This window comes from Phalangium opilio, unplaced genomic scaffold (genome assembly GCF_054372755.1).
Source record: "Phalangium opilio isolate 3A_F unplaced genomic scaffold, DU_Popi_V2 ptg000013l_1, whole genome shotgun sequence".
Lineage (NCBI taxonomy): Eukaryota > Metazoa > Arthropoda > Arachnida > Opiliones > Phalangiidae > Phalangium > Phalangium opilio.
Genome location: NW_028324148.1, coordinates 2,044,434 through 2,054,080, shown reverse-complemented (window position 1 = coordinate 2,054,080; position 9,647 = coordinate 2,044,434). Strand labels below are relative to the sequence as shown.

Below are 9,647 nucleotides of genomic sequence, written 5' to 3'. Positions count from 1 at the left end.
TGAAATTTCCAAGAGACCTAGCTTTTTTATGCCCAATCACGATGGACAAAATATGTATCTACCAGGGCTCGAACCTGGGACCTTCCGCGTGTTAGGCGGACGTGATAACCACTACACCACAGATACGTAGTAATACTGAGTTTTCCGAGAGATCGAGCTTATTTTTATGCCCAATCACGCTGGACAAAACATGTATCTACCAGGGCTCGAACCTGGGACCTTCCGCGTTTAAAGCGGACGTGATAACCACTTCACCATAGATACGTAGTAATACTGAGTTTTCCAAGAGACCTAGCTTTTTTTATGTCTTATCACGATGGTCAAAATATGCATCTACCAGGGCTCGAACCTGGGACCTTCCGCTTGTAAAGCGGACGTGACAACCACTACACCATATATCGTAGCAATGCTAAGTTTTCCGAGAGATCTAGCTAATTTTTATGCCCAATCACGATGGACAAATCATGTATCTACCAGGGCTCGAACATGGGACCTTCCGCGTGTAAAGCGGACGTGATAACCACTACACCATCGATACGTAGTAATACTGAGTTTTCCAAGAGACCTAGCTTTTTTTATGTCCTATCACGATGGTCAAAATATGTATCTACCAGGGCTCGAACCTGGGACCTTCCGCGTGTAAAGCGGACGTGATAACCACTACACCATAGATACGTCGTAATGCTGAGTTTTCCAAGAGACCTAGCTTTTATATGCCCAAACACGATGGACAAAATATGTATCTAACAGGGCTCGAACCTGGGACCTTCCACGTGTTAGGCGGACGTGATAACCACTACACCATATATACGTAGTAATATTGAGTTTTCCGAGAGATCTAGCTAATTTTTATGCCCAATCACGATGGACAAAACATGTATCTACCACGGCTCGAACATGGGACCTTCCGCGTGTAAAGCGGACGTGATAACCACTACACCATAGATACGTCGTAATGCTGAGTTTTCCAAGAGACCTAGCTTTTATATGCCCAAACACGATGGACAAAATATGTATCTAACAGGGCTCGAACCTGGGACCTTCCACGTGTTAGGCGGACGTGATAACCACTACACCATATATACGTAGTAATATTGAGTTTTCCGAGAGATCTAGCTAATTTTTATGCCCAATCACGATGGACAAAACATGTATCTACCACGGCTCGAACATGGGACCTTCCGCGTGTAAAGCGGACGTGATAACCACTACACCATAGATACGTAGTAATGCTGAAATTTCCAAGAGACCTAGCTTTTTTTATGTCTTATCACGATGGTCAAAATATGCATCTACCAGGGCTCGAACCTGGAACCTTCCGCGTGTAAAGCGGACGTGATAACCACTACACCATAGATACGTCGTAATGCTGAGTTTTCCAAGAGACCTAGCTTTTTTATGCCCAAACACGATGGACAAAATATGTATCTAACAGGGCTCGAACCTGGGACCTTCCACGTGTTAGGCGGACGTGATAACCACTACACCATATATACGTAGTAATAATTAGTTTTCCGAGAGATCTAGCTAATTTTTATGCCCAATCACGATGGACAAAATATGTATCTACCAGGGCTCGAACCTGGGACCTTCCGCGTGTGAAGCAGACGTGATAACCACTACAACATAGATACGTAGTAATGCTGAAATTTCCAAGAGACCTAGCTTTTTTATGCCCAATCACGATGGACAAAATATGTATCTACCAGGGCTCGAACTTGGGACCTTCCGCGTGTTAGGCGGACGTGATAACCACTACACCACAGATACGTAGTAATACTGAGTTTTCCGAGAGATCGAGCTTATTTTTATGCCCAATCACGATGGACAAAACATGTATCTACCAGGGCTCGAACCTGGGACCTTCCGCGTTTAAAGCGGACGTGATAACCACTTCACCATAGATACGTAGTAATACTGAGTTTTCCAAGAGACCTAGCTTTTTTTATGTCTTATCACGATGGTCAAAATATGCATCTACCAGGGCTCGAACCTGGAACCTTCCGCGTGTAAAGCGGACGTGATAACCACTACACCATAGATACGTAGCAATGCTAAGTTTTCCGAGAGATCTAGCTAATTTTTATGCCCAATCACGATGGACAAAACATGTATCTACCAGGGCTCGAACATGGGACCTTCCGCGTGTAAAGCGGGCGTGATAACCACTACACCATATATACGTAGTAATAATTAGTTTTCCGAGAGATCTAGCTAATTTTTATGCCCAATCACGATGGACAAAATATGTATCTACCAGGGCTCGAACCTGGGACCTTCCACGTGTTAGGCGGACGTGATAACCACTACACCATATATACGTAGTGATAATTAGTTTTCCGAGAGATCTAGCTAATTTTTATGCCCAATCACGATGGACAAAATATGTATCTACCAGGGCTCGAACCTGGGACCTTCCGCGTGTGAAGCAGACGTGATAAACACTACAACATAGATACGTAGTAATGCTGAAATTTCCAAGAGACCTAGCTTTTTTATGCCCAATCACGATGGACAAAATATGTATCTACCAGGGCTCGAACCTGGGACCTTCCGCGTGTTAGGCGGACGTGATAACCACTACACCACAGATACGTAGTAATACTGAGTTTGCCGAGAGATCGAGCTTATTTTTATGCCCAATCACGATGGACAAAACATGTATCTACCAGGGCTCGAACCTGGGACCTTCCGCGTCTGAAGCAGACGTGATAACCACTACAACATAGATACGTAGTAATGCTGAAATTTCCAAGAGACCTAGCTTTTTTATGCCCAATCACGATGGACAAAATATGTATCTACCAGGGCTCGAACCTGGGACCTTCCGCGTGTTAGGCGGACGTGATAACCACTACACCACAGATACGTAGTAATACTGAGTTTTCCGAGAGATCGAGCTTATTTTTATGCCCAATCACGCTGGACAAAACATGTATCTACCAGGGCTCGAACCTGGGACCTTCCGCGTTTAAAGCGGACGTGATAACCACTTCACCATAGATACGTAGTAATACTGAGTTTTCCAAGAGACCTAGCTTTTTTTATGTCTTATCACGATGGTCAAAATATGCATCTACCAGGGCTCGAACCTGGGACCTTCCGCTTGTAAAGCGGACGTGACAACCACTACACCATATATCGTAGCAATGCTAAGTTTTCCGAGAGATCTAGCTAATTTTTATGCCCAATCACGATGGACAAATCATGTATCTACCAGGGCTCGAACATGGGACCTTCCGCGTGTAAAGCGGACGTGATAACCACTACACCATCGATACGTAGTAATACTGAGTTTTCCAAGAGACCTAGCTTTTTTTATGTCCTATCACGATGGTCAAAATATGTATCTACCAGGGCTCGAACCTGGGACCTTCCGCGTGTAAAGCGGACGTGATAACCACTACACCATAGATACGTCGTAATGCTGAGTTTTCCAAGAGACCTAGCTTTTATATGCCCAAACACGATGGACAAAATATGTATCTAACAGGGCTCGAACCTGGGACCTTCCACGTGTTAGGCGGACGTGATAACCACTACACCATATATACGTAGTAATATTGAGTTTTCCGAGAGATCTAGCTAATTTTTATGCCCAATCACGATGGACAAAACATGTATCTACCACGGCTCGAACATGGGACCTTCCGCGTGTAAAGCGGACGTGATAACCACTACACCATAGATACGTAGTAATGCTGAAATTTCCAAGAGACCTAGCTTTTTTTATGTCTTATCACGATGGTCAAAATATGCATCTACCAGGGCTCGAACCTGGAACCTTCCGCGTGTAAAGCGGACGTGATAACCACTACACCATAGATACGTCGTAATGCTGAGTTTTCCAAGAGACCTAGCTTTTTTATGCCCAAACACGATGGACAAAATATGTATCTAACAGGGCTCGAACCTGGGACCTTCCACGTGTTAGGCGGACGTGATAACCACTACACCATATATACGTAGTAATAATTAGTTTTCCGAGAGATCTAGCTAATTTTTATGCCCAATCACGATGGACAAAATATGTATCTACCAGGGCTCGAACCTGGGACCTTCCGCGTGTGAAGCAGACGTGATAACCACTACAACATAGATACGTAGTAATGCTGAAATTTCCAAGAGACCTAGCTTTTTTATGCCCAATCACGATGGACAAAATATGTATCTACCAGGGCTCGAACTTGGGACCTTCCGCGTGTTAGGCGGACGTGATAACCACTACACCACAGATACGTAGTAATACTGAGTTTTCCGAGAGATCGAGCTTATTTTTATGCCCAATCACGATGGACAAAACATGTATCTACCAGGGCTCGAACCTGGGACCTTCCGCGTTTAAAGCGGACGTGATAACCACTTCACCATAGATACGTAGTAATACTGAGTTTTCCAAGAGACCTAGCTTTTATATGCCCAAACACGATGGACAAAATATGTATCTAACAGGGCTCGAACCTGGGACCTTCCACGTGTTAGGCGGACGTGATAACCACTACACCATATATACGTAGTAATATTGAGTTTTCCGAGAGATCTAGCTAATTTTTATGCCCAATCACGATGGACAAAACATGTATCTACCACGGCTCGAACATGGGACCTTCCGCGTGTAAAGCGGACGTGATAACCACTACACCATAGATACGTAGTAATGCTGAAATTTCCAAGAGACCTAGCTTTTTTTATGTCTTATCACGATGGTCAAAATATGCATCTACCAGGGCTCGAACCTGGAACCTTCCGCGTGTAAAGAGGGCGTGATAACCACTACACCATAGATACGTCGTAATGCTGAGTTTTCCAAGAGACCTAGCTTTTATATGCCCAAACACGATGGACAAAATATGTATCTAACAGGGCTCGAACCTGGGACCTTCCACGTGTTAGGCGGACGTGATAACCACTACACCATATATACGTAGTAATATTGAGTTTTCCGAGAGATCTAGCTAATTTTTATGCCCAATCACGATGGACAAAACATGTATCTACCACGGCTCGAACATGGGACCTTCCGCGTGTAAAGCGGACGTGATAACCACTACACCATAGATACGTCGTAATGCTGAGTTTTCCAAGAGACCTAGCTTTTATATGCCCAAACACGATGGACAAAATATGTATCTAACAGGGCTCGAACCTGGGACCTTCCACGTGTTAGGCGGACGTGATAACCACTACACCATATATACGTAGTAATATTGAGTTTTCCGAGAGATCTAGCTAATTTTTATGCCCAATCACGATGGACAAAACATGTATCTACCACGGCTCGAACATGGGACCTTCCGCGTGTAAAGCGGACGTGATAACCACTACACCATAGATACGTAGTAATGCTGAAATTTCCAAGAGACCTAGCTTTTTTTATGTCTTATCACGATGGTCAAAATATGCATCTACCAGGGCTCGAACCTGGAACCTTCCGCGTGTAAAGCGGACGTGATAACCACTACACCATAGATACGTCGTAATGCTGAGTTTTCCAAGAGACCTAGCTTTTTTATGCCCAAACACGATGGACAAAATATGTATCTAACAGGGCTCGAACCTGGGACCTTCCACGTGTTAGGCGGACGTGATAACCACTACACCATATATACGTAGTAATAATTAGTTTTCCGAGAGATCTAGCTAATTTTTATGCCCAATCACGATGGACAAAATATGTATCTACCAGGGCTCGAACCTGGGACCTTCCGCGTGTGAAGCAGACGTGATAACCACTACAACATAGATACGTAGTAATGCTGAAATTTCCAAGAGACCTAGCTTTTTTATGCCCAATCACGATGGACAAAATATGTATCTACCAGGGCTCGAACTTGGGACCTTCCGCGTGTTAGGCGGACGTGATAACCACTACACCACAGATACGTAGTAATACTGAGTTTTCCGAGAGATCGAGCTTATTTTTATGCCCAATCACGATGGACAAAACATGTATCTACCAGGGCTCGAACCTGGGACCTTCCGCGTTTAAAGCGGACGTGATAACCACTTCACCATAGATACGTAGTAATACTGAGTTTTCCAAGAGACCTAGCTTTTTTTATGTCTTATCACGATGGTCAAAATATGCATCTACCAGGGCTCGAACCTGGAACCTTCCGCGTGTAAAGCGGACGTGATAACCACTACACCATAGATACGTAGCAATGCTAAGTTTTCCGAGAGATCTAGCTAATTTTTATGCCCAATCACGATGGACAAAACATGTATCTACCAGGGCTCGAACATGGGACCTTCCGCGTGTAAAGCGGGCGTGATAACCACTACACCATATATACGTAGTAATAATTAGTTTTCCGAGAGATCTAGCTAATTTTTATGCCCAATCACGATGGACAAAATATGTATCTACCAGGGCTCGAACCTGGGACCTTCCACGTGTTAGGCGGACGTGATAACCACTACACCATATATACGTAGTGATAATTAGTTTTCCGAGAGATCTAGCTAATTTTTATGCCCAATCACGATGGACAAAATATGTATCTACCAGGGCTCGAACCTGGGACCTTCCGCGTGTGAAGCAGACGTGATAAACACTACAACATAGATACGTAGTAATGCTGAAATTTCCAAGAGACCTAGCTTTTTTATGCCCAATCACGATGGACAAAATATGTATCTACCAGGGCTCGAACCTGGGACCTTCCGCGTGTTAGGCGGACGTGATAACCACTACACCACAGATACGTAGTAATACTGAGTTTGCCGAGAGATCGAGCTTATTTTTATGCCCAATCACGATGGACAAAACATGTATCTACCAGGGCTCGAACCTGGGACCTTCCGCGTCTGAAGCAGACGTGATAACCACTACAACATAGATACGTAGTAATGCTGAAATTTCCAAGAGACCTAGCTTTTTTATGCCCAATCACGATGGACAAAATATGTATCTACCAGGGCTCGAACCTGGGACCTTCCGCGTGTTAGGCGGACGTGATAACCACTACACCACAGATACGTAGTAATACTGAGTTTTCCGAGAGATCGAGCTTATTTTTATGCCCAATCACGCTGGACAAAACATGTATCTACCAGGGCTCGAACCTGGGACCTTCCGCGTTTAAAGCGGACGTGATAACCACTTCACCATAGATACGTAGTAATACTGAGTTTTCCAAGAGACCTAGCTTTTTTTATGTCTTATCACGATGGTCAAAATATGCATCTACCAGGGCTCGAACCTGGGACCTTCCGCTTGTAAAGCGGACGTGACAACCACTACACCATATATCGTAGCAATGCTAAGTTTTCCGAGAGATCTAGCTAATTTTTATGCCCAATCACGATGGACAAATCATGTATCTACCAGGGCTCGAACATGGGACCTTCCGCGTGTAAAGCGGACGTGATAACCACTACACCATCGATACGTAGTAATACTGAGTTTTCCAAGAGACCTAGCTTTTTTTATGTCCTATCACGATGGTCAAAATATGTATCTACCAGGGCTCGAACCTGGGACCTTCCGCGTGTAAAGCGGACGTGATAACCACTACACCATAGATACGTCGTAATGCTGAGTTTTCCAAGAGACCTAGCTTTTATATGCCCAAACACGATGGACAAAATATGTATCTAACAGGGCTCGAACCTGGGACCTTCCACGTGTTAGGCGGACGTGATAACCACTACACCATATATACGTAGTAATATTGAGTTTTCCGAGAGATCTAGCTAATTTTTATGCCCAATCACGATGGACAAAACATGTATCTACCACGGCTCGAACATGGGACCTTCCGCGTGTAAAGCGGACGTGATAACCACTACACCATAGATACGTAGTAATGCTGAAATTTCCAAGAGACCTAGCTTTTTTTATGTCTTATCACGATGGTCAAAATATGCATCTACCAGGGCTCGAACCTGGAACCTTCCGCGTGTAAAGCGGACGTGATAACCACTACACCATAGATACGTCGTAATGCTGAGTTTTCCAAGAGACCTAGCTTTTTTATGCCCAAACACGATGGACAAAATATGTGTCTAACAGGGCTCGAACCTGGGACCTTCCACGTGTTAGGCGGACGTGATAACCACTACACCATATATACGTAGTAATAATTAGTTTTCCGAGAGATCTAGCTAATTTTTATGCCCAATCACGATGGACAAAATATGTATCTACCAGGGCTCGAACCTGGGACCTTCCGCGTGTGAAGCAGACGTGATAACCACTACAACATAGATACGTAGTAATGCTGAAATTTCCAAGAGACCTAGCTTTTTTATGCCCAATCACGATGGACAAAATATGTATCTACCAGGGCTCGAACTTGGGACCTTCCGCGTGTTAGGCGGACGTGATAACCACTACACCACAGATACGTAGTAATACTGAGTTTTCCGAGAGATCGAGCTTATTTTTATGCCCAATCACGATGGACAAAACATGTATCTACCAGGGCTCGAACCTGGGACCTTCCGCGTTTAAAGCGGACGTGATAACCACTTCACCATAGATACGTAGTAATACTGAGTTTTCCAAGAGACCTAGCTTTTATATGCCCAAACACGATGGACAAAATATGTATCTAACAGGGCTCGAACCTGGGACCTTCCACGTGTTAGGCGGACGTGATAACCACTACACCATATATACGTAGTAATATTGAGTTTTCCGAGAGATCTAGCTAATTTTTATGCCCAATCACGATGGACAAAACATGTATCTACCACGGCTCGAACATGGGACCTTCCGCGTGTAAAGCGGACGTGATAACCACTACACCATAGATACGTAGTAATGCTGAAATTTCCAAGAGACCTAGCTTTTTTTATGTCTTATCACGATGGTCAAAATATGCATCTACCAGGGCTCGAACCTGGAACCTTCCGCGTGTAAAGAGGGCGTGATAACCACTACACCATAGATACGTAGTAATACTGAGTTTTCCAAGAGACCTAGCTTTTTTATGTCCTATCACGATGGTCAAAATATGTATCTACCAGGGCTCGAACCTGGGACCTTCCGCGTGTAAAGCGGACGTGATAACCACTACACTATAGCTACGTAGTAATACTGAGTTTTCCAAGAGACGTAGCTTTTTTATGTCCTATCACGATGGTCAAAATATGTATCAACCAGGGCTCGAACCTGGGACCTTCTGCGTGTAAAGCGGACGTGATAACCACTACACCATAGATACGTAGTAATGCTGAGTTTTCCAAGAGACCTAGCTTTTTTATGCCCAATCACGATGGACCAAATATGTATCTACCAGGGCTCGAACCTGGGACCTTCCGCGTGTAAAGCGGACGTGATAACCACTACACCATAGATACGTAGTAATACTGAGTTTTCCAAGAGACCTAGCTTTTTTTATGTCCTATCACGATGGTCAAAATATGTATCTACCAGGGCTCGAACCTGGGACCTTCTGCGTGTAAAGCGGACGTGATAACCACTACACCATAGATACATCGTAATGCTGAGTTTTCCAAGAGACCTAGCTTTTATATGCCCAAACACGATGGACAAAATATGTATCTAACAGGGCTCGAACCTGGGACCTTCCACGTGTTAGGCGGACGTGATAACCACTACACCATATATACGTAGTAATATTGAGTTTTCCGAGAGATCTAGCTAATTTTTATGCCCAATCACGATGGACAAATCA

The 9,647-nt window shown here is 44.2% G+C and overlaps 28 non-coding genes across 28 annotated transcripts; all 28 read right to left on the bottom strand.

Annotated features, from left to right (window-relative positions):
- Positions 1–53: 53 nt before the first annotated feature.
- On the bottom strand, positions 54–126 carry TRNAV-AAC (transfer RNA valine (anticodon AAC)). The gene has a single exon. It is a non-coding gene; the product is annotated as a tRNA-Val (tRNA).
- A 476-nt stretch (positions 127–602) lies between these two features.
- On the bottom strand, positions 603–675 carry TRNAV-UAC (transfer RNA valine (anticodon UAC)). The gene has a single exon. It is a non-coding gene; the product is annotated as a tRNA-Val (tRNA).
- A 612-nt stretch (positions 676–1,287) lies between these two features.
- TRNAV-UAC (transfer RNA valine (anticodon UAC)) lies at positions 1,288–1,360 on the bottom strand. The gene has a single exon. It is a non-coding gene; the product is annotated as a tRNA-Val (tRNA).
- A 201-nt stretch (positions 1,361–1,561) lies between these two features.
- On the bottom strand, positions 1,562–1,634 carry TRNAV-CAC (transfer RNA valine (anticodon CAC)). Its single transcript has one exon. It is a non-coding gene; the product is annotated as a tRNA-Val (tRNA).
- Positions 1,635–1,697: 63 nt separating this feature from the next.
- Positions 1,698–1,770, bottom strand: TRNAV-AAC (transfer RNA valine (anticodon AAC)). The gene has a single exon. It is a non-coding gene; the product is annotated as a tRNA-Val (tRNA).
- Positions 1,771–1,972: 202 nt separating this feature from the next.
- Positions 1,973–2,045, bottom strand: TRNAV-UAC (transfer RNA valine (anticodon UAC)). Its single transcript has one exon. It is a non-coding gene; the product is annotated as a tRNA-Val (tRNA).
- A 477-nt stretch (positions 2,046–2,522) lies between these two features.
- TRNAV-AAC (transfer RNA valine (anticodon AAC)) lies at positions 2,523–2,595 on the bottom strand. Its single transcript has one exon. It is a non-coding gene; the product is annotated as a tRNA-Val (tRNA).
- Positions 2,596–2,660: 65 nt separating this feature from the next.
- On the bottom strand, positions 2,661–2,733 carry TRNAL-CAG (transfer RNA leucine (anticodon CAG)). The gene has a single exon. It is a non-coding gene; the product is annotated as a tRNA-Leu (tRNA).
- Positions 2,734–2,796: 63 nt separating this feature from the next.
- Positions 2,797–2,869, bottom strand: TRNAV-AAC (transfer RNA valine (anticodon AAC)). The gene has a single exon. It is a non-coding gene; the product is annotated as a tRNA-Val (tRNA).
- Positions 2,870–3,345: 476 nt separating this feature from the next.
- Positions 3,346–3,418, bottom strand: TRNAV-UAC (transfer RNA valine (anticodon UAC)). Its single transcript has one exon. It is a non-coding gene; the product is annotated as a tRNA-Val (tRNA).
- Positions 3,419–3,756: 338 nt separating this feature from the next.
- TRNAV-UAC (transfer RNA valine (anticodon UAC)) lies at positions 3,757–3,829 on the bottom strand. Its single transcript has one exon. It is a non-coding gene; the product is annotated as a tRNA-Val (tRNA).
- Positions 3,830–4,030: 201 nt separating this feature from the next.
- TRNAV-CAC (transfer RNA valine (anticodon CAC)) lies at positions 4,031–4,103 on the bottom strand. Its single transcript has one exon. It is a non-coding gene; the product is annotated as a tRNA-Val (tRNA).
- Positions 4,104–4,166: 63 nt separating this feature from the next.
- TRNAV-AAC (transfer RNA valine (anticodon AAC)) lies at positions 4,167–4,239 on the bottom strand. The gene has a single exon. It is a non-coding gene; the product is annotated as a tRNA-Val (tRNA).
- Positions 4,240–5,400: 1,161 nt separating this feature from the next.
- On the bottom strand, positions 5,401–5,473 carry TRNAV-UAC (transfer RNA valine (anticodon UAC)). Its single transcript has one exon. It is a non-coding gene; the product is annotated as a tRNA-Val (tRNA).
- A 201-nt stretch (positions 5,474–5,674) lies between these two features.
- On the bottom strand, positions 5,675–5,747 carry TRNAV-CAC (transfer RNA valine (anticodon CAC)). Its single transcript has one exon. It is a non-coding gene; the product is annotated as a tRNA-Val (tRNA).
- A 63-nt stretch (positions 5,748–5,810) lies between these two features.
- On the bottom strand, positions 5,811–5,883 carry TRNAV-AAC (transfer RNA valine (anticodon AAC)). Its single transcript has one exon. It is a non-coding gene; the product is annotated as a tRNA-Val (tRNA).
- Positions 5,884–6,085: 202 nt separating this feature from the next.
- Positions 6,086–6,158, bottom strand: TRNAV-UAC (transfer RNA valine (anticodon UAC)). Its single transcript has one exon. It is a non-coding gene; the product is annotated as a tRNA-Val (tRNA).
- Positions 6,159–6,635: 477 nt separating this feature from the next.
- On the bottom strand, positions 6,636–6,708 carry TRNAV-AAC (transfer RNA valine (anticodon AAC)). Its single transcript has one exon. It is a non-coding gene; the product is annotated as a tRNA-Val (tRNA).
- Positions 6,709–6,773: 65 nt separating this feature from the next.
- Positions 6,774–6,846, bottom strand: TRNAL-CAG (transfer RNA leucine (anticodon CAG)). Its single transcript has one exon. It is a non-coding gene; the product is annotated as a tRNA-Leu (tRNA).
- A 63-nt stretch (positions 6,847–6,909) lies between these two features.
- On the bottom strand, positions 6,910–6,982 carry TRNAV-AAC (transfer RNA valine (anticodon AAC)). The gene has a single exon. It is a non-coding gene; the product is annotated as a tRNA-Val (tRNA).
- Positions 6,983–7,458: 476 nt separating this feature from the next.
- On the bottom strand, positions 7,459–7,531 carry TRNAV-UAC (transfer RNA valine (anticodon UAC)). The gene has a single exon. It is a non-coding gene; the product is annotated as a tRNA-Val (tRNA).
- Positions 7,532–7,869: 338 nt separating this feature from the next.
- TRNAV-UAC (transfer RNA valine (anticodon UAC)) lies at positions 7,870–7,942 on the bottom strand. Its single transcript has one exon. It is a non-coding gene; the product is annotated as a tRNA-Val (tRNA).
- A 201-nt stretch (positions 7,943–8,143) lies between these two features.
- Positions 8,144–8,216, bottom strand: TRNAV-CAC (transfer RNA valine (anticodon CAC)). Its single transcript has one exon. It is a non-coding gene; the product is annotated as a tRNA-Val (tRNA).
- A 63-nt stretch (positions 8,217–8,279) lies between these two features.
- TRNAV-AAC (transfer RNA valine (anticodon AAC)) lies at positions 8,280–8,352 on the bottom strand. The gene has a single exon. It is a non-coding gene; the product is annotated as a tRNA-Val (tRNA).
- Positions 8,353–8,964: 612 nt separating this feature from the next.
- TRNAV-UAC (transfer RNA valine (anticodon UAC)) lies at positions 8,965–9,037 on the bottom strand. Its single transcript has one exon. It is a non-coding gene; the product is annotated as a tRNA-Val (tRNA).
- A 63-nt stretch (positions 9,038–9,100) lies between these two features.
- On the bottom strand, positions 9,101–9,173 carry TRNAV-UAC (transfer RNA valine (anticodon UAC)). Its single transcript has one exon. It is a non-coding gene; the product is annotated as a tRNA-Val (tRNA).
- Positions 9,174–9,236: 63 nt separating this feature from the next.
- On the bottom strand, positions 9,237–9,309 carry TRNAV-UAC (transfer RNA valine (anticodon UAC)). The gene has a single exon. It is a non-coding gene; the product is annotated as a tRNA-Val (tRNA).
- Positions 9,310–9,373: 64 nt separating this feature from the next.
- Positions 9,374–9,446, bottom strand: TRNAV-UAC (transfer RNA valine (anticodon UAC)). Its single transcript has one exon. It is a non-coding gene; the product is annotated as a tRNA-Val (tRNA).
- Positions 9,447–9,647: the final 201 nt, after the last annotated feature.